The sequence below is a fragment of the Danio rerio genome, chromosome 5 (assembly GCF_052040795.2).
Source record: "Danio rerio strain M-AB ecotype USA chromosome 5, GRCz13ab, whole genome shotgun sequence".
Lineage (NCBI taxonomy): Eukaryota > Metazoa > Chordata > Actinopteri > Cypriniformes > Danionidae > Danio > Danio rerio.
The window spans coordinates 11,814,822-11,825,000 of NC_141025.1; the positions used below are offsets into that span (position 1 = coordinate 11,814,822).

A 10,179-nucleotide genomic window follows, 5' to 3' on the forward strand; every position below is an offset into this window, starting at 1 on the left:
AGTAGTTTGTCCACATATTACAGAAACATGACTAAATTTAGAATTGTTGTTGATTATAATAAATTAATATAAATAAATTTATAAATGTATATTAATAAAAATAAATATAATTACTGTTTTTCAGCATATCAGCATGACATTTGTCACAACCAGCGATCGCTTCCCAGAGGATCGCTGGTTCTCACATGAACTCTCAGGACTACATTTCCGCATTCCCCAGGACTACACATTCATACATGCACTGCTCCCAGACACGCACGCCTGCTCATTCATATATCCTGATTGCATCACCAGCTGAGCCTTGTTTACAGACTGATTTCATTCCATTCATAAGCCACTCATTCACGCTTCCAGTTGGCCGAGTCTTGTTTGCTCCCTGTGTAACATTACAACGCATTTCCCTGTCTTGTTTCTCCGTGTCTCCATCCCAGCCTTGTACCTTTGTTATCCTGTTTAGCCGGCTGCCTTTCGACCTTTTGCCTGTTTAACGTTTACGATTCTGGACTGCCTTCATATACCCGTTTGCATCTGATGACCACTGCTTGCCTGACTTTTGAATAAACTGCATATTGGATCTTACCTCCTGTTGTCTCCTGTCACTCCACCCCAGTCGTGGTAACAACATTCAGTCATGTTACGGCAAAAAAAAGTTCACTGCATGTAAATACACTCAAAAAATATATTTTTTGCTCGTTCAAACTACTTACTTAAAATAAGCTAAAACAACACAATTCTTGAGATTTCATTGTGACTTTTTATTGATCATTTATTTTTTATCTTTTTTTGTTCAATCCGCATAAATTTGTTAAAAGTGAATAAATTTAATCAATTGTGTGGAATCCTGTTTCCGCACAATTGATTTGTCTTGGGACAACATAAATGAATTAAATTAAATTATTAGTTTTTAAAAATTTAAGTGGATTGAGCATAAAAGAATTAAGTTGTGCTGAAATTTGAAAAATTGTGTTTTTCTGTTAATTTTAAACTAGTATGAACAAGCAGCATATTTTTTTTTAGCATTTCTATGATTATTACACCTGAATGAGAGTATAGTTCCTAGCCATATCAGCCTAGAATGCAGCAACTATTCCTTTTCCCTCTGTCTTAGTACACAGTGCAAGTTTAACTAGGAAAATTATCAAAACTCTTTTTTGAAATTTCTGAGTGAGATGCTAATCCGATTCAGTGATTTATGCTAAGCTAAATGCGCTCCTGCCAGACCTAGGGCTGGTTGAACCAGCAGTGCATAAGTTAAAACATTGCCTAGTTGTGACTTAAAGGGACACTAAGTTACAACTTACACAGTTCTAAATATTTTTGTGTTGCACCACTGAACTAAATTGTTTTGTATTGCACCACTAAATTTAATTTTAGTGTTTAAATGTAACGATATGTTACAATTTCATGCAGCTTCTCCCCATGTGCACTGTAAAAAATGCTGGGTTCCACACAATACCTTTATGTTGTCTCAACACAATTTGATTGCTAACTTAATCTTTTTTTTTTTTTTTTAAGTTAATTAAAGTTTTTATTTTTTAATTAAGTTAATTAAACATAAAACAATTAAGTTGTCCTTAAAATTAGATTAATAATTGTGTAGATTCAACTCAATTTAAATAAGTAGTTTGAATAAGCAGCACAATTCCTTTTTTGAGTGTTTAACGGTTGAAAAGAGTTTACATCTCTCAATGACAATGAAGAATGAAGAATAATCTTTCTCTACTCACAGCCTTAATGAAAACCGCAGGGCGCAAATGCATTAAAGGCATGTCCGAATCCACATTTACTATTTTATCGCTTGAAAAATCCACTTTGCACCACAGCGCATGGTTTAACAGGGTTGAGCTTATTCTTTTAATGAGTTATAGGTGTGTTTTGAAAATAAACCAATTAGAGTCTCATTTCCCATTCCCTTTAAGAGTCAGTTGCGTCTCTCGTTAGTGCATTTACTATTTACATGGTGGACTTTGCAAGTGGAAAAACTGAGCGCTTCACTAACGAGAAAACAATTAAACAGACCATCTGCAGCGCGAGAATAAGCCTCCTCATTCTTTACTTTCCTTTTTTTTTACTCTCATGGATAGGGAAATGTGTTGTATGCACAGACATCTATCTGCCTACATGATTAATTTTGTTTATTAAGCGCAAAAAAAAATTGTTTCAAAACTTTTTCTAAACTCAATTCTAATTTCCAGAAAAGAATAAATGAACAATAATAATGATGTGTGGTCAAAAAACTGAGTCATATCCTAATACACATGCTGTGCCCCATATGGTCTAAAACAGGGGTCTCAAACTCAATTTACCTGGGGGCCGCAGGAGGCAAAGTCTGGGTGAGGCTGGGCCGCATAAGGGATTTCACAAAAAAAAAAGTCCTCAAATGTCATTATTAACAGTTTTAACTATTTCTTCTGAACATGAAGTGTCCTGAACATTAATAGAACATTGAGTGAAGATTATGAACAGTTCTTCTGAACATCTTTTGCCTACTTCTTGCTGCCAGAGACTTGACAGCGCTTCATCTCACAAATCTGAACCACATTTGGCTTTAGAGCGGAAGCAGTTGAGACCCTCAGTATGGCTTGGGGGAACTCATTCAAAACTGCCATTCCCTCACCCATTGCAGAGTGGATGCGCGCGTACACTCAAAAAAATGAATTTTGGCTTTGGTTGGTCCAAAGAATTTAACTATGTTTAAATTAAACAATTCACTTATGTTTGTGTATTAAAAATAAAAGTGTTGAGTTGGAAAAAATTAGAAAAAGTAAGTTTTCACATTTATACAGCTCGCTTAATTAACATGAATGAAAGGGAGTTGTGTTGCTTCTGCAGTACTGCATTTTGGTCAGTAGATGGAGTAATATCTGCACATGCGCAGTTTCAAAACAACACAGGAAGTAAGAAGATTCAAACCACAACGATCACTCTCAGCTCGGCGCCATATTATGGGAATCAAAAGATGAAGATTACAGTACAAATTGAGAACGTGCACAAAGCTTTGCCCAATGTGGACACACAGGTGAGATTTTTTTTTTACTTTTTATGTATTTATATTGAGGCTGTGACAACATTTGAGTCATTAATGTACTCCCTTGTTATACTTTGTTGTGTTTGTGTATAGTATTGTTGTGAAATTGCCATGTTCCCTGAGTCTTTTTCACATTAATGACAGATAAATTTGTAGTTTTTTTGCATTCCTTTAGAATTTTATACTTTGTGTATATTAACTCCCCCAAAATAAAGTTGCAAACGTTGGTAGTAAGGAATAGTCATGTTAGAATAGTCTAAGCTTTTCACTCATCATAGACGTGCTGCTGATAATGTGACAATAAAAGTGATTTGATTTTTGATTGGATTTGATAGTCTCTATTTTAAATGAGTGTCAAGTTGTTTGTCAAGTTTGAATGCCAGTTTTGATAACTTGCATAATAATAATTAAAAGGTGGTGTTGGCACATTTTTATTATACAAGCCTGTTAACTTAAAAAAAAAAAAAAACTTGACAAGCATATGTGACACTTAAGTAGGATGACATTTAGCATGATGACATATTTAATGTAAGCTTATTTGTTTGGTCATCTAACACATTTAAACTTTTAAGTTTAGTAGTTTGCAGTGTTTTTTTTATTATTATAAATATATTATTCTAAATTGTATATTTATATTATTATATTTTATTATTACAAATCTTTGCTCACTCGCATTTATTTTCTTCCTCACAGGTTTACAGCTCAACCTCTAAAATCCCATATCTGGCTGAGGAGACTGTGGATGATCCAGGTACTATGCCTTTAGATCCCTATACACACATTAAAATGATGTACAGTAACAATTACTAGTAATTTTAATTACTAATTATTTAGTAAATTACTAATTGTCACTTCATGTCATTTAGAACATCACCAGTGGAAAAAAAAGGTGTGATTGCATCCTCAAAGCTAAGTGAGGGAGTACACGGTAAGCTATTTAAATGTTTTTTTTTTAAACATTTTGTATTTTCCTCTTAAACCAAATCCTCCTTTCACCTTTGATCTGTTGGTAAATGTTTATTTTTTATCTGACATTTTTAGGATGCTGGGCATGATGAAGCACAAACCTTGATGTGCAACACCACCTTATGAATCTACAGTAGTTACATTAACATTTAGCAGACTCTTTTGAAGAACCTTACAATTGAGGAGACATTCAGCAAATCAACAAGAAGAGGCAATACACCCAAGATGTGCTAATTATACAAAGAATGTTAAGAATTAAGAATGCTTTTACATGTGGTTTGTCAAGCCCACACACCTGTGTGAAGCAGACTTCATGCACAATGTTGTTTTTTTATTTTTTGTGTTTGTTTTTTAGATATAGGGAGTGGTTGTAAGAAAGTGTCTGGTGCAAATGTTCAGAAATGGTGCAAATGTCAGAGATGAATGTGTGTAGCTATTGCATGTTCTGTGATGGTTGGTCTAATTTATGGTGTAATGCTGATCGTGTTACTTTGCTTTAAAATGTTAATCTTTATTTGAACAACTGAAGTGTTATCTGCTTTTTCAGTGTAAAGAAGGTACAGTATAGTTTACAAAAGAAGACTTAATTTTTCTAAGTATATTTTTGTGAATCATTTGAAGGCAGAATATTATTTTTGAATGTTTTTTGTAATATATGAAAAGTATCATTTTGAAAAGTGTATTTTATGATGCTTTTGTAAGCATATTTTTGTAAATAATTTATTGTTTTTAATTTACTTTATACTTGTATTACTATTATTTTAATAGTATTAATATTTTAAATTATTGTAATAAGTGAAGATACAGATAAAGACCATTTTTAGATTTTGATAATCATTTGATTGCTGGAAAATGTGTAAAATTGTAAAAATGCTATTGAATAAACTCAATGAAACGGAAACAGTTTTTTTCTTTGGTTAAACATAACAATATCAATTTTAGAATAATTGAACTTAAATAACTACATTGATTAAAGCTAAACTATAAATGTTACGTTGATTGAACTAAACAACATTACATTACCTTTATGTAACTAACTTAAGTTCACTAAAATTAATATTCTTTCTTAAAGGTAACTTAACTCGGTTACGTGGAACCAGTGGACAAAAAAAAGTTAATTAACGCCAACATATCATTTTTTTGAGTGTACTGAAGAGCGGTGTTGTCGCGCGCGTACTGATCAGCTGTGTTGACGCGCGCGTACTCAAGAGCTGTGTTGTCGCGCGCCTACTGAAGGGCGGGACCGAAGGTGTGCCGCGTCGCGGGGGCACTTTTGATCATTTTGGATGGGCACTTTCTATCCAAGACTAAAAAGGGCATGTGCACTGCACAGGTTGAGCCCTATGTGTGCACGTGCCTGCCCTCACCTAAAAAAGGCGTATATGTGTATAAATAAAACACCCCCACCCCACTCCAGTCACATCAGTCTGTACCAGTCTGTATCTACCTATAATATATATAAGATGCAGGCTGTAGCTAGGTAGGTGGCAGGCTGCAGATAGGTAGCTAAGTGGCAGGCAGGGGCGGGAACAGCTTAACTTGGTTCTGGCCAGCGCGAGTTCCCTCCTAACACTTCCCGCCCGTCACAGCGTCTAACAAAGGGGCGGGGTGCGTGGTGACGTCACCGGCATCCCCGCCCCTTTGTTTACATGGCGGGCGGGGAATGCCAGTGACCGCTGTGTACGGATAGAATCAGCGGAGCGGGGAGCGCTCTCTCTCCCTGCTCCACTGATTCTGTCAGTGTACAGTGGTCGGCGCGGGCCACAAAATATTGCACTGAGGGCCGCAAATGGCCCGCGGGCCGCGAGTTTGAGACCCCTGCTCTAAAACCTGACAGGTGGACAAATCTAAGCTTGTTTTTAATAAAACAAATATAAATATGCATATAATAAATAACACTACTAATAATATTATAAAAAAAGCTAATTGTCTTGAATAAACTGAAAAAGGCCTTCTCTCAGCTGGTCTATTGAACAGTATTTTAGTTCCTCATAATAGCAACTCGACAGCAATGCGTCATAACACGCCTCCTTTTTAGACCAGAATGCCTACGGGCGCAAATATGAGCACAAATGCATTTGCTATTTAAACAGTTTTGCAACCATGGGCGTAAATCTGATTTAACAGTAGGGGGGGACAATAAATATAAAATTTCTTTCGAGCATTTTTTTGAAGGGGACACAAATAATACAGCCGAATTGTTCTATTAAAGATATGTACTCACAGTTAAAAACGGTTTTATCCAAATTATTATTAAAGCATGGAGACTACGTCATTATGATTATCAGCCTGTGAAATCTGCTAAACAGCCACAACTCCGAAAACATTAAAAAAAAAATGTTCACCCCCCAAGAGAATTGTCATCATCCCTTCAATAAAGCACAACACCCTTACCTGACACTGTACATCTGACTGACCCTGCTCTGCCTGTTTCTCAATCATTTCTTTCTTCTTTGCCTGTGATTAATATTGTGACATTAGTATTTTTATAAGCACGCATTCTGCAAAATGTCAAAACGACTCCTATGCCATGCTGAAACTACAATTGCGTCATGCCTTGCGCTGGGTGTATGATAAGGCCCTTGGTAGTTTTGATCAAAATGCAGTTGATTAACAGATTTTTGCAAAAAAATAAAATGAAAAAATGAAAAAAAATATTTATCTGATGCATATTTACAGCAGTTTAATTTAGTGGATGTTTTCATCCTGAACATAACAAAAAAGGTAGTAAATTTAAACAGTGCACAAGGGCAAAAGTAGTTTAACAATTTAAATGGTCACACTTTACAATAAGGTTCATTAGTTAATGTTAATTAATGCATTTACTAACATGAACAAACAATGAACAATACATTTAGTACTGTATTTGTTCATGCTAGTTAACGTTAGTTAATGAAAATACAGTAGTTCATTGTTAGTTCATGTTAACTCATGGTGCATTAACTAATGTTAACCAGCATGGACTTGGATGTTAATAATGCATTAGTAAATGTTTAATTATAATTAATAAATGCTGTACATGTGTTGTTCATGATTAGTTCATGTTAGTAAATGCATTAACTAATGAACCTTATTGTAAAGTGTTACCATTTAAATGCTTTTAATTGGATATTACGTTATTCAATGAGACGCGCACGACTTTACAGAGGCTTTTTGCCTTAAAAACATGCGGGTGCAACTGAATGCGGGTGCACTGATTGGATCCAAGACCAGCGACGTGATGATCCCAAGGATTCCATATCCGGGACCAGGCCATATCCTGAGCTGCTGCTGCGCTGATGGTCGTGGGGAGTGGAGTCTGATTCCAGCGACGCTCCAGGGACAGACGAGTCTTTGCTGAGGCCATCTTCCAGCCTAAACCACGACGAATGAAGCTCTGCACAAGACTTTTGGCCAGCGGAGAAATTAAAATGGTCGTGCCCAACTGAGTCTGGTTCTCTCAAGGTTTTTTTTCTTCACTCCCATCAGGTGAAGTTTTTTTTTCCCTCTCCGCTGTCGCCACTGCCTCGCATGGTTCAGGATTGGTAGAGCTACGCATCGATGAATTTGCTCTTCAGTGTTTGAACTCTCATTAATGAATAAATCATACTGAACTGAGCTAAACTGAACTGAACTGAACTTAAACACTAAAACCTGAACCACACTGTTCCAGTTACTATGACCATTTATGTGAAGCTGCTTTGACACAATCTACATTGTAAAAGCGCTATTCAAATAAAGCTGAATTGAATTGAATTGAATTGAAGAACAAATTTAGTAACAAACTAACTAGTAGTTAGTAAGAGTGTGGACTACTTTATAGTTTAAAAATGAACTTACGAACAACTGGTGCAACCCTACCCTGGAGAACAGCTGAATGGATAAAAAAAAAACAACTCAACAGTCTAACTCTAGGGTTGTAAAATGAGCCTATATTCAAACAACAAGAAACAAAAAAGGAGAAGTGTTACTTTAGGCAAGAGGATTCCATCCTCCTAATTGGTATCCTTGACTTTTAATTGAGTTATTGTTATTCCATCCATCATCGAGTTTAAAGTGAACAGCACTAAAAAAGAGATATATATTCATAAGAGCGTTTGCTAATGTTTCTGCAGTAATCTCTGCCCTCCACATCTCCAATCACCCAGAACTAATCCCTCTCTGCTTACAGGAGCTTCAGATAGAAATGTGAACAACACAAGGACCGATTAATTAGCGCTCTGTTGTAAAGCATTTCCGTGGCTCTCCAGAACCGAAACACACCGAAGAGCAATTTGTTTCCCCTTCCTCTGACATGTTTCCACACAATCGGTGAAAGATCACACTGAAATGATGGGGAAGTGTTGTATCAAGCAAAGATGAGGCATTCAGAGGTGTCATTTCAAAGTAATGGGACACAAATCTGCACCTGGGCTTCTCTAACCTTACATGTCAAAGTAACACCGACTGTAATTGGATGCGCCGCTGAAAAACAGAGCCTTTATTTGTACCACTATGTGTCACAGCAGCGGACGTATTGAAATATTTACAGGGTTTTGTACATTGTATTTCTGTCAGAAGCATAACTGGGATGATGGACTTAATGTTTATTGAACATTTCGAGGCTCTTCCTGTTTAAACATTTACAATAAACACCCTGATGGCGATGCTAATTCTGCTCAGATGCAAATTAAATCAGTTTGTTTGCTTGCTTGCTTGCTTGTCGGACTGGTTGTTTAATGAACACTCGGTTATTGTGGAGTAATATTGATGAACATAATAAAAGTGAACTGTAAAAAGCTAAATTAACATAAATTAACAGGTTTCCATATTTTGTTATAAATTTTTTATGCTTTGAATAGCATTATGGAATCTTAATCTTTCCTGAAAAAATAATTTTTGTTAAAAGTTTGAAAAAGTTACTTTTATCGCCATTTTTTAAACAGTTTGAAGTGATTCAATTCATCTTTATTTCTATAGTGCTTTTACAATGTAGATTATGTCAAAATTGTGTTAAGGGATGTGTTTATTGTGTTTATTGTCTGTGTTGTAGAGTATTATAAATTATGGTAAAAAAAACCCTGGCAATAATTTTTTGTTATTTTATAGGCCTAATTCTACATCTATTACTTTTTATGCAATATATTGTTTTAAACTATTAAACTGTAACTTTTATTTTTTTTTTATTATTATTATTATTATTATTATTATTATCATACATTACATTATTATATTATTTATTTGCACGTATGTGTCATTTAAGACATAGCTGATAAGTGATTTTAAATATATTTAAATTAACACATTTTTGCTATTATTATTATCATCATCATCATTATAATCATCGTCAACAGCATCATCATTATTATTATTATTATTAATATTATTATTATTATTATTGCTTACAATTCTCTTCTATAATTATGCTCTTCTGTGTCATTTAAGATTTAGATGATAAATAATTTTAAATATATTTAAATGAATGCATTATTATTGTGATTATTATTATTATTATTATCATCTCATCATCATCGTCATCAGCATCATTATAATAATAATTATTATTATTAATTACATTTTTATGTATTTGCTCTTAGGTGTCATTTAAGATTTATGATAAGTAATTTAAAATATATTTAAATTAATACATAATTATTGTGATCATTATTCTAATAATAATAATAATAATAATAATTCCTTACATTTATTTAGCACTTTTCTGGGCACTCAAAGCACTTTACACATAGTGGGGTATCTCCTCATCCACCACCAGTGCGCATCATCCACCTGGATGACGCGACGACAGCCATTTTGCGCCAGACCGTACACCACACACCAGCTGATTAGTGGAGAGGAGACAGAGTGATGAAGCCAATTATGATATGGGGAGGGTTAGAGGTCATGATGGACAGAGGCCATTAGGCAGATTTGGCCAGGATGCCTGGGTTAAACCCCTACTCTTTTTGAAGGACATCCTGGGATTTTTAATGACCACAGTTTAACCACCTCACCTCACCACCTCAGTTTAACATCCATCCAAAAGAAAGCGCTCACTGAGCAGTATAGTGTCCCCATCACTATGCTGGGTCATTAGGACCCACACAGACTGTAGGTTGAGCGCCCCCTGCTGGTCTCACTAACACCACTTCCGGTAGCAACCAATGTTTCCCATGTGGTCTCCCATCCAGGTACTGACCGGGCGCAGCCCTGCTTAGCTTCAGTGGGCG

General features: G+C 35.3%; 1 long non-coding RNA gene across 4 annotated transcripts in view; it reads left to right on the forward strand.

Moving 5' to 3' along the window:
• The window catches only part of LOC137495558 (uncharacterized), a 386,993-nt gene that overhangs the window by 221,755 nt on the left and 155,059 nt on the right, over positions 1 to 10,179 (forward strand). Inside the window, exon 4 of one of the 4 annotated variants that reach the window (XR_015490864.1) lies at positions 8,145 to 8,666. The exons of 2 other annotated variants lie outside the window; for them this stretch is intronic. This is a non-coding gene — a long non-coding RNA (uncharacterized LOC137495558). Of the gene's footprint in view, positions 1 to 124; positions 579 to 8,144; positions 8,667 to 10,179 lie in introns of those variants that run through there. One more of the 4 variants, XR_015490860.1, reaches the window with a different exon arrangement.